We start from the raw sequence: 18,197 nt of genomic DNA on the forward strand, positions 1-18,197 counted from the left end.
CTCTGAGCGGTGGCAGCAGAGGTCCTTCCACCAATGTGTCCATCTGAAACAGACTGACACCAACACCCTCCCTTGCCCACTGAAGGACAGGGAGCCAGCAGGCAGCTGCCCAGAGCCTTTGCAGTGGTGCCACGTGCTGCCTTCCTGTGCCCTCCTTCCACCAGGTCATCTGCTGTGGAGAGGAAATGGATTGTCACTGCAGCCAGCTAATGGTAGATGGGCCCAGCTGATTGGAAGCACCTACCTGCAACTGTGGGTTCACTGGGTGCAAACACCTGGCAGTCCAGAGATTTGCTCTGCCTTGTAACCTGAGAGGTCCACAGCTTTCCAAACCAGTCCAAATGAACTGAGAGCAGCTGAGGCAGCTTGGCAGATCTCCTTCCTCTCCTGGAGCAGAGAAAAACATGGCAGCAGGGTGCCTGAAGCCACATAAGCAGAAGAGCTAAAGAGAAAATCTTAAGTGTGCCCCCTCTTCCTATGTTATAACCACAAAATCATGCCCTCTGGAGTTTCCAAACCTGGGGCAGCACTACAAGCCGTGCTGGGGATGCCCAGCAGGGGACAGCAGGGCCCCACCACTACACAGACAGTCCGGCTGCTCCCTGCAAAAGGCAGGCTGCAGCCAACCCTCTGCAAGGTGGGGATGAAAGGGCACCGTTAAGTTTTACTGCTTGAACAAGAAAAGCATGATAGACACCACATGGATCTGAAGGGGCTGGGGAGAGTCCAGAGCTGCAGCAAACACAAATCAATAACCGACCTCTTTCGCTTTATGCTCTGAGATCAAAGGGATCAACATGCTGCCGAACATGCATCTGCTCCTCTGGGAATTTCCCACCCCACCAGGGATGCTAAGGCTCAGCTGTACACTGCCCCAATTGTCCCACATCAGACTAGCCAGCCCCAGAGGGTTTCGGTGCACAGCTCCAGTGCTGGAGGCTAAACCAGCAGAGAGGGTGAGCTGGAGGGGCTGATGAAGAGCCTTTGTGCTCACAGCCTCTCCTAGGGACACTCTCACTGACAGCAGGAAGGAGAGACACTGGGTTTATCCTGGGGCCAGGCCTGGCATTTGCACAGTCTGTGCCTTGTGCCTGGCAATGGCTGGGAGGTGAGCTCTCATCCAGGTATATGGTGTTAATGAAACTCACAACATTGTGGTGTGGGATGATGTGGGGATGGTGCCAGAGGAAGGGGCTGAGGTTGGTGCTTCTGTGGCAAAGGCAGTCAATGCAAATGGATGTAGGAAGGCATCCGATACACTTGTGGGGATCTCACAGACCTCTACAGCACCTCTATCTCCTCCAGTGGATGAGGGTCAAGGGTCCAAGTAGACTGAGCCTCTGACTTGTTGGTGATTCCTACTTTCCCTGTGAAACTTGCAAACCTCCTCACCTCATTCCCAGGCTAACTCCTCTCGGTCAGGAAGGCAACATGTCAGCATAAACTTCTCTTCTCTTATTTGGTCACCTATTTGACACCAACCTTAGAGGGTTCCCAAAAACTGGACTAACACTGGCTCCCTGTGGAAGCATGTGTGAGGGGCTCCTGGTTGGCCATCATCCAGGTCTTGGCTCTGCTCAGTACAGCTGGGATCAATCCCCATCCCAGTGCCACTCTGCTCTCCAAGACAGAGTGGGCTGGGCACTGTGTGCTGACCTTCTGGTATTTTACATAGTATTTGGCACAGAGATGTGTCATCAGGATGTATGCACACGTATGTATGTGTATGTATGTATGCAATGAAAAACCATAAGCTATAATAACAAGAATTATCAAAATGACATTTATTTATTATGCATTTGATCTTCAGTTCAATAGCAGGGCTCCCAGAGGCTCGTGTCCAGCTCCCAGAAACTTGTGATTATGCAAGACTCTAACTACAAGTCTAAGCCCCAAGACAACAAATGCCTTTCATCTCACCACTTCTCATCTGCCTGTGCAGTTTCTTTACTGACAGCAGAGAGTGAGTGGTTAGAAGGACTGAGGCAGGAGTGGGGCTGGGAGCTACAAAGCACCGTGGAGACAGCAGAGGCCTGACAGGAACAGGGATGCTCCCCCAAATTAGCAAGGAGGAGGGGATGCCAGGCAGTGGGAGGCATGAGCCTTCTGTCCAGGGAGCTGCTAGGGAGCTCATCAGGGATGTGCCTGGTGCACCCAGTGGTGGGTTGCTCTGGGTTGCAGGTAGAAGCCCTCTCCAGTGGGACCGTCTGCCCTGCACTGTGGGGCAACACAGCAAAGGAGCTGGTTGTCAGCTCCACCAAGAGGGAGCGGGATCAAGAGGGAGTCTCAGTGTGATGGGTATGCCCATCTGTGGTATACCCAGGGCAAAGGAAGCAGAACTCAGCGCTGGGCTTGGTAGTGGGGACTTGCAGGCCTTGTCCATCTTCCTTAGGAATCTCTGGTCTTTATGAGACTGATCTTGGCTCTCAAGTGGATGACAGAAGACCTTGACTTCCATGTAAAGAGGGAAGGGAAACATAAAGGGAGCTACATGTGTGGCCTTGGGGCATGGCTACACCCTGCACGAGTCCCTGCATGTCCTCTATATGTCTGCTGCCCCTCAGTTCCCATTCTTTCTTGCAGGAGTATGGGCTTGGTCAGACTCCCTTGCTGTAAACTGCTCCCATACGATGACTGTGGGAACTCCAGACGGGTTCAAAGATGAACTGACATGTCACACAGAACATGTGGCCCACACATACAGGAACCCCCACCGTGGATCAGTCAGCTGCAGAACTTGGGAGAGACTCATCACGCTGAAATTGGCATCAGTGCCTCTCAATGGACTGTTACACTAAAAATAGGTCCATCTTCTTTTTCCATAGAGCCTGTATATCTGAGTTGAAGTCTAAAACACTTCCCAAGTTTGATGTGACAAAGCTGTCCTAGCAGGTGGGTATGTTGGTTAGTACTGTCTAAGAGGCAACCAGAAGTGATCAGTAATGCACATATGGGCAGGCAGAGCAGATGGAAAAGGTTGTGCTTAGGATCACTTACTGCAATATATGCATAGCTGGTGATCTGGATGTGAAAGCCATGGATTTCACCTCACATGGATACATGTGAGCACACATCCACTTTTCCCACTGACACTGGAAAATTCTTCACCCCACAAGAAGTCGCATGGGACTGGAGTGATCAAAGAGGGACGTAATTGTAGATTGAAAGACCCATCCCCACCTTTAATAATAGCATATTGTTTCTAGCAGTGGACTGTATTAAAAGACGTCCAGCCCCACATCACAGGTCACAAGACACCACAGAGTCCAGGGGGCACCAAAGATAACTACACAGCAGCAGTGCAGAGGCAGAAAAATTACCCATTTAATACTCCAGAACAGCTTCAGTCTATTTGTACGGAGCTGAAGAAGGGATGAAATCAATCACACATATTCTGTCTGAATCAGCAGTTCAGCTGCTGGTGGGACCCCTGAGTAAAGTTTGTAGCTTGCTCCCACAGGCAGACAATTTCTTCCTCAGTAGCTGTCAGTGGATATGAGCTCTGGGCTGTCACAGTAGGTGTTTGAACTGCTGGCCAGTCTGCTCTAAGGTTCCATCTCCCCTCTTCCAACTTCTCCATCCCTTCAACCTCCACTCTGAAAAATAAATTTGTAATATCAGCTGTCACCCTGTGAGACAGCAGCTTGTAGCAGCAGTGCAGGAGCCACATGCAGGGGTGAGAGTGTTCACAAGGGATTGCTTTCCCTGGAGTAGTATGGCATCTTACAGTGTTCTGTATATGCAGGCTTATTCTCATCATTGAGACCTGAAAATGTGGCCAACGGGAGTGATGTGTCAACATAAAGTAAACGATCTTAATTTTTCCACTGCACTGACTAATTTTCATTTTGAATGGGGAAACTGAGGCAGGGTGATGCCTTGATCCAGACAGTATCACATGTCAGCACTACAGTTTACTCAAGGATGATGAATCTTGCCTGCCTGTCAGTGAGTCTGCACATCCCTTGTGAAATACAATGCTAGCTCTCAATCAAGGAAGTTACTTAGCTAAACTCTAACCTAAACCCATGATTCATTTCCAGGGCTCAAAATGAATGCTAAAAGTTGTTCTATAATGATGAAGAGTGAGATCCACCTCTGTCTGGAGCAGGTCTGCAACAAGACTAAAATACCACCTTAACACTACAGAATAAGGCTAATGTTCTACTTATTCCTGTACAGAGAGGAATTCCCACCACAGGAGGAAATGCAGTAGTGTAAAAGGAGCTCACAAAGAGATCAAATATTCATGTGCAGGCTCTTGGTCTGGAGTGTATTTCATAAGGAAGGCTGATGGAGGAGTATTTTATAGCACTAGTAATGCAGTATATACAAGCTCTGTGCATAAGCTTTAGCCCATAGACATTCATCCATCCATCAAAACCATTTGACTCTCTGCCCTCTTTTCTAGCAAAGGGGACTGGTAACTTCTTCCTGCATGGAAGCAAACAAGGTGTACACAGCAATGATTGATGCACCTGGTGATTGAGACACACATCAAAGAGCCTGCTTGCTGCATTTCAAGTCCCAGTGAGCAATTTATAGAAGGTTTTATGCAGATAAATAACCAGGGAGATTTGTGTGAATCAATACAAAACACATGTTTTTGGCTGCAGAGATGTAGAAATGCTCAAGCACTTGGAAGCTGTGTAGCTGAGCTTATTTGTAAAAATGTTCCTGTTCAGTAGGATTTATTCTGGGGCTTCCTTTTACTTGCCTCCAAAAGGCTGCAAAGCAAACAAGCACAGCAAGATCCACCACCTCTTTTACTAGGTTGTCTAAAAGAGTTTCAAGCATATAAGTTTAAAACCAGAAGGTTTGTCATGTCACCCCTAGGTGGGGCTGGGAATAGGAAGAGGCTGAGAGCAAGGAGAAGGAGCAGCAAAGGAGACAGACCTCCTGGAGATGGAGATTGGAGAAGGTTAGAGGAGTCCCTGGAGGGACCCAAATCCCAACTCTGTCTCCCATCCTAGGCACCAGGCACTGGGTCTCTAAAAAAGGACGCTTGCCTTGCAAAACTTGTGACCCTGCCATGGCTACTGTGATTTGGAGAAAGAAGAGGAGGCTGTCCCAGCCTCAGCTGACAAGCTGGGATGTAAATGTGAGTTTGTCCATCACATCAAATGTCCAGGTGAGTCCGTGGTAAATGGGCAGAAGTTTCTGCCATGTGTTATATTCATCTGGCTTGGGCCTCCCCTGTGATCCTGCACACCACTAGCTGTGTTGCATCTCGCTTCACACTGAGATCCAGTCAACATCCCTGTTGAACAGCCCTGTGATTAATTTTTCAAGTCTGAGCTGCTTCCCTTTCAGGAAGGAACAAGGGATTCACTCAAATAAATTATCTCCAACTGCCCACATAAGTTGTCCACCCTGTTCAACACTGATGTACACATACACCAGCAACACAACAGTAAGACTGGAGAAATCCCTCCCTTCTGGTTGCATACCATTTATCTGTAAAAATTCCTCCCCACATCTCCCTATTCCCTGACCCTCTCTCTTCCAAGTCTCCATCTTCTGGTGCTGGAAGCAGATTTTAGAGTGCCAGTGACTGCCATTTTCTACCCTAGGTACAGAAAAAGATCATCTGTTTTAAGAAAAGTTGTGACAGCTCCTAAATCTTAGGTTCCCTTTCTCTGTGCAGGAGTGCAGGGCTGGGATTTGCTTGGCAATCAGCTTTCCCGTCCATGGGAAAGGCCCCCTGCTCTCACATGTGCTCACCACATAAGCCATTTTATTTACATAGCTGAGTCCACACATTTATATTTAGCATGTTTGAGAGGCCACCATGGACTTAGAAAGCTAAAAACAAAGATGGAATAAGATGTAAGAAGGCTAAGGGGGAATATGAGTGAAAACTGAGGAGGCTGGAGGTAACTCCAGGGCTTTCTTGGCTTGTGTGGCCATTATTGCCTCTGTCTTCTGCTGTAAACTAAAGGATCAGAAGTTGAGGTCACCTTTGGATATGAACCTGGGTCAGATTCAGGCCCTTCTTTAAACATCCTCACTTTAATGCAACTTGAAATTGCAAAACTAGCCCAGACTTATAGACTATAAGACATCTATCTATCTATCTGTCTATCTACTGATTTGATCATTTTTAGTTATCACGTAAGACTGACCAGAGTCAGGTTTGAGGTTTCTAGCTGCAGTGCTTTAACTCGGATCTCTCACGTGAGCATCCAGGAGATTTGCTGCCATTCTCTCAATGAACACCTCCCAGAAAGAGAATCATTTGATGACAGTTGGGAGCGGATTATGTGTTCCTCTTCCTCCCACACTCCTCCTCTCTGGTATGTATTTATTTCCTTTTGCTTCCTACAAACATGCTGTGCAGCAGCATTTGCTTCTCAGTTGCGAGTACTTATTAAAAAATGAAACATTAGACAGGACTGTTGCTCAACTGCTGAAGGCATGGTGCAGCTGTGGAGTTACCCTCTCCCCTTGCCAGCATCATGATGCCCATTGAGGGTGGCAGGACAAAGATCTGATCTGCTCATGGGCAACAGGGTTGAGTTTGAGGAACGTCTTTCAGATCAGGTTTTGGTGCCAAATAGGAAGTAACTTGTCTCAGATTTGCCTTTGTCTTCTTCACAGTAAGTCCTTGCATAAAGTTGGTCAAACCAAACACCGAAAACAGTGTTTATTTTTCAGAAGTTCTCAGTTAAGAAGGAGGTGGGCTGGCTGCAGCAAAGGACCTTATGTGAATGTGGTCCTGTTAAGCTTGTGCTACTGCTCATGGCATATTTTTGAGTCAAAATTGCAGAAAAAAGCCAGAATAAAATCTCCAAAGATGCATGAAATTTTCTTGTCCCTTACTCCAACTGTACTACATTATTTCCTAATTAAATACAGGCTTAAAAAAATATCAGAGTAATGTCTTTCAGCCTGTGGCCTGGTGCTAACAAGCTCTTTGCTTGGACTGCCTCCTCTCTGCTGCTGATGATTTGGGGGATGTTATGGATCAGCTGGTATTGCTTTATTTCTGAATGGGAATGACTCAGAAAAGAGAAGCATTCTTATTAATTTAAAGCACAAAGTTATAACTTGCTTTGAGATACAAACTCTCTGACAAATTATTCCCATTAAAAAGAAAGCAAAGTATCAGGCATGTTGTTATGCAAACAGACCGTGTCCCTGAGCAGAACATATTTGTATTTGATTGTGTTTGTATCTGATCATGAACTTCACTTTATACTGTGCACTGCTGCAGCTTGCCCAAGCACAGTTTGCTGTCATGCCCTCCAGAAATGTTCTCAACATGTTGTTACAGGATTATCCCAACACTTAAAGCTGGGATCTGAGGCTAGCAACAGATATGATTACTCACCTACTGCTAGCATCTATCTGTTTGTTTCTTCCCCAGCCTTTTTCCTATTTCCCAGGCTGCACCTGGGGCAATTGTTGGGGTTTCAGGATTTCAGCCAAGATTCACCTGGAGAGGTCATCTCTTAGGCGAAGGGTGGGCTGGCTGGTTGTGGTGGCCTATGGGAGCACAGTAGGATACTTAAATATCAAAGGCAGCAGCTAAGTAAGCTTTGCTGGGTGATGTTTGTTCCTGTGGAGAAGGCAGCTCTAACCTGGGCACAGCCACTACGTGTTGGGAAGTGAACTTTAAGCTATTAGGGAATGACCCTGCCCATCTGTTGCTGCTGTTACTTTTACTTCCCCCCCAAAATAGCACCTTGAAAGTAGGACCTGCCTGGCAGTGGGAGCTGGAGACACTGGGGTGAAAGGCTGGTTCTAAAGGTGAGTGCCTCTTCAGACAAACACGCTACCCAGAGGGTCAGATGTGCACTGCTGGGTGCCTGGCAGGGTGGGTAGAAGCTTGTGCTGTGTCTGGCTCTGCTGGAAATTGGGGAGGCTTGGTAACTGGGCAGGCTGCAATGAGCATGTGACCCTGATGGGGTCTCGGGCCAGGTGACAACTTCAGCTGTAGCAAACTGAACCTTGTATGGGCATTTTGGGCATGCAGCCCTGCTTGGCAGTGTGCCCCATGTGCTAGTGAGGTGCTTTGAGTGAGATATGAATGTTTCAGTGTTTGCCAGTGAGCCTGCTGGGCACAAGCCTTGGTTAAAAGCAAAACAGAGGCCTTGGGCTTATAGGCTTCAGCTGAGTTATTGTCAGTGAGGACTGGTGCAAAGATAGGGGAGAACATAAGAATTTGCCAGCTAATGTTGATTGATCAGCTAGGTAATATATGGTGAGTCATGGGGTTTGATGCTGTCACTAGCCTTAGCATCACAGCTGCTGGCTAGCTGGGCAGGGGTGGCTAGTCCCATTTTGCTATAGTCTGAGGCTTTATGTTTGGCTTTGCTTCCAAACAAATTGGAAACAAGTTCACAAAATGTTTTGTTCCCACACGTGTAGAGGGTATTGAGTGGATCTGTTTCTGTCAGCAACTCTAGTGGCACACAGCCTGCTGCAGCTCTAGTGACTTTTCACTTGAAAGGTTTGCTGGAGCTGGTCTGTGTCCACAAATAGCTTTGGTCCCAGCTGAAAGGTTTTTTTCTTACCATAAATGTATTTGGTAGAAATGTTACATTCAGTGCCACTAATTCCTTCCTTTAGCAGCTCTAAGCAGAGTAAATGAAACTTTCATGAGTCTAAAGCACATAACTTTCCTTCAAGCTCCATGATCTGTTTTTCTGGTCATTCTGCATCAACAGGGGCTCTGCTGGTGATGTTGAGGTCTTTGGGGAAGATGGTGCTGCTCACCCAAGCTGGTGCTGTAAATGGTGCTAAATTACTGCTCATCACTTTGGTCCTTGGTAGACTTTGTGTAGCTGCTGATTGAGGCTGTTTGTGAGTTGGGGTTACTGAGAGCAGCAAGGGTTGTGTGCTGCTTACCTGCCCTGGCTGGGACTGCTCCCTGCACAAACAAACAGGACTTTTGGACCACCCGCTAGCCAGCAGACTGTTTCCATTAGTTGAATGCCCTCAATCTCCTCCCCTTGAGAAGGTAAATTGCCCTCATGTCCTCCGATGAGATGCACTTCAATTATTAAGAGAATGAAAAAGTAGTTCCCCTAGCTCCAAAAAGAAACTTCTTGACTCTCTGGACTGTTTTCTGCTTTTCTGGCAGAAAAGAAAGCTGGGGAAATAAGTGAGGTTTTGGAGTTCAAGCATGTTCTTCATCCAACTGCCAGCTTGCCTGGTGTCCATGCAAACAGCAGTTTCCAGGAAGGTAATTTCTGAATATCCAGGCTCCTAATATTGCAGTGCTCTGTTGAGAAAAAGTGGTAAAATCTTCCCTCTCTGCAGGTGTGCCCACTGTGAGCCCCCAGCAACCCTAGTCACTCTCCTCCTGGGAATGGGGTTTTCATTTCCACACTAAGGTATCCTGATCCCTGAGAGGAGCTAGGGCTTAGCTTGCCTTTTTTCATGCTAAAGCTGCCTTTCAAGGGTGTTAGCAGATAAAAATTTCAGTCAATAGTTCAGTGGCTTAACACATTTATGGAATAGCTGGGGCAGCATTTTTAGTTGATGGTTATGAAATTTCCTATGATTGAGGAATACAGGATTATGAATCTCCTGTAGCCTATGGTAAAACTTGTTTCAACTCTGGCATGAAATCCAAAGGAAATTTTAGCCTTTTTTAGAAAGGGAGAAAACAGTGGTCTTGACTGGAGGTAAAATTCTCTTTTAATGAATCCAAGCTCTATTAATCTGATATTTCTACTTCTAACAGAAGTTATTCTTGCTTTAGATTCATGTCGGCTTGCAAAACTCTCACCTTTAACCCAGCAACACTTTCTTATGAGAGAATGTTGCATCATCTAGCTTTAGGCAGAAGCCACCTAATTTTACTCTTTAGAGTGTGTTAAGTGAACTGAGGGGAGGTGACACCCTTCTTAAAGAAATGCAATCTGTGCTGGTGAGAGGTTTTAGGGGATTAGCTTCTGCTTGTCATGAAGAGAGACAGAAGTAGAGGCAAGATTTTTGCCTTGGTGCTCTATGGCCTTGATAAATCAGGCACCACAAATCAATGCTGTTTTAGCTACAGAACTTAAAAATTTCACATCCCTTAATGGTGGGAGGCAGAAGTGCCCTATCTTTTGATAAGATCCTCCTGTTTCTTACTCGTATGTTAATTTAGCAGCTCCAAAAATAGCAACCTATAGTATCTAGATTCATAACTCTTAATTAAAACTCCTAACAATGTTCAGGCTCCACTGTTGGTTTGACCTCTATACCTCACCATGAGCATACATTTCAAGGGATTTTTGCCCTCTTCTTGGGGAGAGCCATGTGACTTATCCCATCAAGTTAACAGAAGGTCATATAATAGTCATAAAAATATTATGGATCCCTCCCACATTCCTCACCCATGGCAAAATACTGCAACAGGGAACAATCAGTGCTTTTTAGCTGGGCATCCAATAAATCTGGAGAGGTATTAGGCAGAACTGAAGCACTACAGCTGTTGGGGTGGAGAGTGAATGCAGATAAACAGCTTGAGAAATGGAGGCTTTTTCCTCTGTTACTGTTTGGAAGCAAACCTGTATTTGAGGTATGTTTTTAGGAGCAGTAAATGTTCTATTTCTTAAAAGGTCTTGTTTACTGTTTATTGGTCAGCTGTGTTACGTAGGGAAGTGAATTCAATGCAGAAATGCTGTTCTGCTCAGTTGCTTTTTCAATTTCTCTCCAAACTCCCTGCCCTGCTCCTCCTGAAGTCTCACTGCTGCCAGACAAGCAGCTTTTAGCTTTGTCCCTTGGATCGCAGAAGCAGTGTGTAACTCCGGCTTTTTGTACAGAGGAACTGCTATGTCTCCTACAGGCTGTCCATCTTCACAGCTTCAGCCTACTGAGTCCTCTCCATCTGGCTACTCTCTTGGGCTCTGCTTGTAGCTGATGACTGAATTGTGCTGGCATTGTCAGCCCAAAAAAAAACCAGGGCATTTCTTCTCCCTATGGTGCCTGAGCTTGTCTCATTGACTCATTCCTTACCTTTCCTAAGCCCCTGTGGAAGGCCTGGGGGAATGTGCTGTTTGATCTGCCCTGGGTCTGAGCTGCTGTGTGCTCATTTCCTCAGGCTGGAGTATTTGGGGTGAGAGTTGTGCCATGTGCAGTGGCATGATACTGGTTGCTGCTGTTTAGGCCAACACAGGGTCACAAAGTTGTCATGTCACTTGGGTTTCCTGCAGAGAAGACTTGTGCAAATATCTGTAAACTTTCCTCCTTCACAATTCTTAATATTTTCTGAAACCCCTTGTTCTCCTGTGCTTTGTCTTGGCATGTACAGAGATACTGTTTGTGCCTTTCTTGGGGACTCTGCCACCATTCCAGCTCTTCTGTGCAGTGAGTTTGTCTTCCACAGCCCTGCTGAGTCCTGCATGTCATACTTCAAACTTAGCTTTAGCAGAACCTTTACCTATGAAATGCATTACATTTTGTTAAAAATGTCACATGGACCAGGAATGGAAGGACATTGATGCCACGTTACTGAAGGTGTTTCCCTTTCCCCTGGCCTGTTGGTTTATATTTGTTTTTGCTGTTTTCCATAGTGTCATATCAGAATTGTGCTGACCTTCACAAAGTTTCAATACGATTTAAATGAGCCTATGTCTTTTGAAATCAATGGCAAATTGTTACTACATTGGTATGGAGGATAAAAAAAAGCCTCAAAGCATATCAGGCTTTACTCATACTGTGTATGAGAGCCCATGTAGGCATTATCTGTATATCAGTTTTCTGTAATATTTTAAACTGACAGAAAAATAAATTATATATATGTAGAAGTGAAGTGAGTTGCCCAGGATCACTTGGGAATGAATAGTGGTTTTTCTACAGCCTGAGCTTCACTTGTCCATGTTTGCGTGCTCTTGTCTCCTTGCTGTAGAATGTTTGTTGTGCTGTGCCTGCTTAAGCAGGCAGCAAAACAAACCTTACCTAGCCTCTCTAGACCCAGCTATGTGACAGTCAAGAAACTCAGCCAACAGTCAATATAGAGATGACTAACTCCTGCAATGACATTACATTTCAAGTTGAACATTGATATTTATAGGCTCAAGTGTGTTTCTCCCAATAAAGTATGATCACAGCTGTATTCTCAAATGATTTCTCTGTGGACGGCAAGTAGCTGGAATATTAAGGGTATCAGAAGTGTGTACAGACAGAATTAACAATCTTAAGAAACTGATGTATGCTCCTGTCATTGACTTTATTGAGAAGTTCCTGAAAGTATTGCACAAACAAAGGAGTGGGCTGCCAGGTTATGTAGCTGTTGAGGAAGGTCTTCCTGATGCTGGAGGTCAGAATCTATTAAAACTTTATCTAGAAGTAAATTAACATGCTACTGGGTTGAGGTCACACACAGCCACTAGATTTTTTTTTCTCAGGGATGTATTTTTCTTCTCAGACAGTTTTCAGGCTTAAATTATGCATATGGAGGAGGGCAGGAGGAGAGAACTCCAGCTCCTCGCCTATTAGCATTTTGGTGAAACCTCAGATTTTGGCACGAGGGTGACAGCCATGCTATCTGGGAGGGAAGGAGTCTGATTTGCTACATTTGCAGGATACTGGGGACTCTGCATAACTTTGGGGTGTGGTGTATGAATGAGAAGTCTCAGACCCACAGAGACTCTGGGTCTAGGCTGGCACCTCTGGGATGCACGTGCTCACTGCCTTACAAGGATGCATTGTGGCCATCTCCTGTCCCAATATTCTCCATAGGGAGTGGAATGGGCAACTGTAGATCAGCTGCTGTGCAATTGCCCTTTCTTTGAGGGTGTCTGCCAACAAGATGCTGCCTGATGCAGAGCAAAGCTGGTCTCTGCAGGGATCCTGGTCAGCCTCAGTCTTGGAGACTTCCTGATGATCAGACTGAGGGCCCTCTGTAACCCTTGCTCAGGTGAAGGCCAGGCAGAAGGAGAAAGTAGACCTCAAGGAAATAATTTCCCCAGGGAAGCTCCTGCAAGACAAAAAGCCAAATCCTCTGTAACAGAGCCAAACATGGATGAAGGAAAAAAATCTAATTTCCCCTTCTTGTGGGGTTTGTAGTACAGGAAATGCGGTCCTCTGGGACTGATGTAAATTTTAGGCATATTAACTACTCTAATGCTGTACTTGTCTGAATACCCCAAATTCAGGATCTCCCTTTAAACAGTCAGTTGATTCTAAATGGGAGCTGTTGAGCTGGGGATGCTGTCTGCTTTTTCCACACCCCACCCACCAGTTTGTGCACAGTGCAGTAGGTGAGGGCCAGTGAATTGCAAAATAACTAGCATGGGTTATTTCACTTGATCCCTTTAGCCTTCCACATAATGTGCTACTGTCTGTAACCTCTAAGCTGTTTCTTCAGCTATTGCTGAAAAGGGGTGTAAAAATGCAGCCCTTCAGATGTGTCTGCCCTGAACAGCAGACTCTGTCTGTCCCTCCTCGTTCCTGGTGGTGCTGCAGCTTATCTTCAGCCAAGGTCTGCCTCAATTTGAATGGACTTGATTGCTGCAAAACTTGGGTCTCCTGCTAGTCCTAGTGATTTTGCTTGTGGTCAGGTGGTTTGTTGCTGAATTCAGTCTTGAGAATTGACAGGTCTGGATTTGTTTTCCAGTCCTGCCTTTGTGAGCAGGTGGGGTGGTCCTGGGATGGTCAGTGCAGGTCTGTGACCCAGTTTCCATACAGGTGCCTAAGGACTGTTGCTTCAAACTGCTGTGAGGTGGTTCAGCGCAGCCATGTGAGAAAAGATGTTGGACTGCATCAGAGTGAGTGCCAAAAACTGTTACTGTCACTCATCAGCTGTGATCTCCATAACTATAGTTACAGTGCAATAGACACAATCACTTGGCAAAGGCTTGTCAGTGATGGAAACCTGTCAGATGCACCACTGAGCAGAAACTGCTTGAAGAACCCATGTTTCTAACTTGGGCTCTATTTGGTTATCCTAACAAGAGGGCTGTGTCTTAAAGTAGTATGCTGCCTGAGGCATGCCAAGAAGAGAATAGATAAGTTTTCCTTGCATGGAGAAAATGCTTCTGGCAGAAACCCAGAAGGCTTCAGGGACAGCATTTAGCATGCACAAAAAGAACTACTTGAGGTGTCTTTTGTTGTGTTAATTGACTGATATCCAAGTATGTTTTCTCACTGTGCTTTCAAGGAGTGGCCTAGTCAGATGTGAAAGACTCTTTCTAGATGAAGGAGCAGCTGTGTGTACTAGCTGGGTTTGCTTGGCTTTCAGTCCCAGGGAAAGGGGAATCCGAGTGCTCAGCTGTTCCTAAAAAATTGCTGGTGAGGAACACAAACTAACAGACACAGCAGGGATTTTGCAGCAGACGTTTAAGGAGTGGAGATATTTTCCCCCAGCAAAGCTCAACACCTGTGTGGTCCCACACAGCCTGTGGGCAATGGGCTCTGTGCAGGGGCTGGGTTTGAGCCCAGACCCAGGAAACTGCCCTCCAACTTGGGCAGCGCCTGCAGTGCAGAGGGGCAGTGGGCAGTCAGCCCCTGCAGCCTGGACAGGGTCTGGGGTGTAAGGATGAAGAAGGGCTGAGTCCAGCCAGGACCAGCAGAGAGTGAGTTACTGCAGAGTTAGGTTTACTGACCGTAAAATTCAGGAACAGAAATAAAAACATGTTTTTTCTGTAAGATCTGTGCGGGTTAAACAAGAACCCATCCCACCTTGGTCCATCGTACAACACTGTCTTGTTCCTGCAACAAGCAGTGGAACATAACAATGATGCTCCTGATGGCAGAAGGGGGTAAAAAAGTATGTGATACCCAGTTGTGAAGGCTGATTTCATTTACTGCTGAAAAATTGCCCGCCTGTCTTCATAGCCTTGTATCCCCTGGGGACCAGTAATGCCAGTTTATGCAGTTGTGTAAGTACCCACTGGCTTCATCAGGCTGGAGCTCTTGGTGCAGTTTCTCTGTCATGTTAGCTGAGTGAGAGCAGGAGCGGGTGAGGTGATGTTACCCAGACCTCTGTTGTTTTGAGAATCACACAGTGATGCAGGCAGCTCCCTGTGCTTAAATGAAGCTCTTGGTAGCAGACTGGTTATATCAAACACTCGGTGCCCTGGCAGCCCTTCTGAAAGCCAAACTCAGAGTGAATGACAAAGTGTTTTTCCGTTCCTTAGAAAGTACAAACTGCTTTTCTTTTTGCTTCCCCACCATTCACTGCGTGTGGGGGATTTGTTTATGTTAGGTTGTGTTAAAAAAAAAAAAAAATCCATGTGTTATCACAGAGCTGGGCAGATTAATTCAGAGGAAGATTTACTTGAGTGCAAATCAAAGGCTTAGTTTTCTTGGATAGTTCTCCAGTGTCTTGAATCTAAATCCATCATGCTATCACTGCAGCACTCAAATATTTCAAAAGAATTTGGAAACTTTGCTGTCTGCTGCAGTTTGTAACCAGGCAAACTGTTGTCTTTTTTTTTCCCTGTTCTTGGGGCTCCTACTCTGCTATCTCTTATCTAATTTATTTTTGTTATGTGTAGTATTGAAGAGCTCTGAAGCCCAAAGGAAGACCGTACAAATAAAAGCTACAACGCAAATCCAGGACATGCACTCTCAGTTCTGTGTAAACAGATTCTAAGCTGAGCCTGTGTAAATGATGTGCCCAGGGCTGTACTTAACTAACCTCTCGCTGCCCAGAAGCAAGAAAATATTCCCATTACTGCTATACTTATCTAGTTTTGCGAAGTGTTCCAGGCAGGAACCCTTTGATTTTAATTGTATTAAATGTGTTCATCTCCTTGTATTCCTTGCTTCAGGTGTTAACTTATTTCCTGCATTATATTCTCAAGTTTTTGTTGTCCTGCAGGTACCAGCCTACCTGGAGTGCTCTGCTGCCATATCTGGATCAGACACACTAGGAAGTTGTTGGGAACAACAAACTCTCATGCTCAACAATTTTTTCACATGAGTAATAGGAATGGTAGTGAGCAGCTGCTTGTGAGCACACACTTTTTGGGTACCTCTGTGCAGGGAGGGCTTTAGAAGTGGATAACACTTTCATTCTCTCTAAAATACGAGTGTACAAAGAATATGGGTCTCAATGTATTGGTAGGTGGAGATGGGCAGTCCAAGAAATGTTGGCAGAGCTCTGAGATTCAGCAGAACAACATTGCGGGTCTGGCTTATTTAGAAAGTTGGGCAGGATCAGGTCTGGGTGTTGACAGATAGTTTATGGTTTGTGTATAGCAGCTTGGAGTACTGGACTCATTCTTGTTGCCTAGTGTGATCTGGAGGCATTCCTAGTGAGGAATTGACTGCTGGCTCCTCTGTTGCATCCACAGGGCAAGCTGGAGACTCTCTGCTTTTTCCAGCAGTTGTGAGCACTTTTCAGTTGAACATGTGTGCAAGTAAAATGATTTAAAAAAAAAAACCCAAACAAATAGATGTCAGCTGCTGATGCAGCTCTTTAGTCTGAGTGAAAAAGAAAGCAGTGTGGCCCTGAGGCTGAGCTCCACATCTGGCTGTCAGGCTGCAGGAACGCTGAATGCAAGGGGTTGGCCTGGAGGAGACAGGGAATTCAGACTCCGAGCCAAAAACACTGGGATCACAGGGAAGGATGGAAAACCAGGTGCAGGAGCAATGTCCGTGGTGTGATTCCAGTAAAAGGGCAGAAAGCTTAAGAGATAAAAGGTTAATTAGCTAGAGCTTGGGGTGTTGTTTGGTATGTGTCTTGTAAGTTTGGGAACTAGCACCTCTAATGAAGCCTCTTCCTTTGGGATTTAAATGCTGGGTTCAAATAGCAGTCAGGACAAGGAGAAGTTTTGTTTCCCATGTCGCATCAAACTGGAAATGGCAAGATATCCAAACCAATTGGTGGCTTGCACTGTCAGGTGCAGAAGACTGAGAATTGCCAGCCAGTTCTTTCCTTGGCTCTTCCTTTAGTTTCTTCAAGTTGTTAGTGTGTAAAGTTTGTCTCAATCATTTTTGCTCTGGACCTCTACGGACCAGCTTCTCTGCCTTTTGGTTTAGTGAGCACCAAAGCAGAACTCAAGTGACAAGCCTTTATGTACAGAAGCTTTCTCCTGCACGTTTTGTGCAGCTGTGGGCTGTCATGAACGCTCTCAATTTTTTAAATTCTTTATTCTGTCCATATTTCTGCCTCCAGCACCATAACTGAGAGGTGGGTAGAAATTTGGTGTGTGGTTGTTTTTTTTTTTTTTTTTGGTTGGGTTTTTTTTCTGCTATAGATTCTGTCTCAGTGCTGACATGAGTAAGGTTCCATGTCCATGTCAGCATGAGACTCTGGTAATTGCTTGCCTTTGCCTCTGAAAACATATAATTGGTGTGCTTCCAGTGCGAATAAAAGATGTTTCCCATGAAGGTGAGCTCATGAGCAGTTTTTAAAATATCTTTCTCTACTATAATGGGATTACCTGTGGATTTAATGTCCTCTAAAATCTTTATCAGCAAAATTTTGGATCTGCTGCTGCATTTGTTATCAGTTGCACATGAGCATATTTGGGAGACACTCTGTTAGTATATTTAGAACCATGAGGAAGTTCTCCCACTGATTTCCTTTTTCTGTGGTACAAGTCTGTACTGGTGAAGTTGATGGTAATTCTGACTAGTGTAAGCAAGATAAAATCAGTTCATTTCTACTCAGATCACAATTTTTTGGACAACTTTCTGGAAAGCCTAGATAAATAATAACCCTTCTTTTCATAAGAAACCTAGATAAACAAGAAACCTCTGCTATTGGAGGCACTGTCCACTTTGCCAAAGGTTTCTGGAAGCAAGTTACCTCTGAACAAGAGGCATATCTGAGCTATTCAATTTTTTTACCAGTGTTATTGAACAAGGTGAAAATGTTGCCTATGGCAGAAGGAGCAGACTCATTTGATTATACCCATAATTTGCTGTTGGTTTCTCTGGGGGACATGGACAGTTATTGTGACGCCATGCCCACTGCAATTTCTCAGATATTGTCACTGATGTAATAATATGCCAATTCTTTTTTTCATTTTTAGGGTCTGCTCCTTTTCCATGTATCTGTGGGTGAGAAGTTCAGAGCCCTACACTCTGCTTCTCATGTTAACTTTCAGATCCGTTTTATCCTCTGCTCAGATCTTGTTGGCATAGTTCTCTGTGCCCAAGCATTGAGGTTTTTTAACCTGGTCCAGATGAATCCTTTGTTTTAGTGACATCTGCCTTATTTGGATAGGCCCTGCTATTCCAGTCTGTAAATTCTTCCAAGAATTTACTTCCAGGCTAAGATCTATTTGAAGAAAAAGAATTTTCCT

The sequence above is a fragment of the Chiroxiphia lanceolata genome, chromosome 8 (genome assembly GCF_009829145.1).
Source record: "Chiroxiphia lanceolata isolate bChiLan1 chromosome 8, bChiLan1.pri, whole genome shotgun sequence".
NCBI lineage: Eukaryota > Metazoa > Chordata > Aves > Passeriformes > Pipridae > Chiroxiphia > Chiroxiphia lanceolata.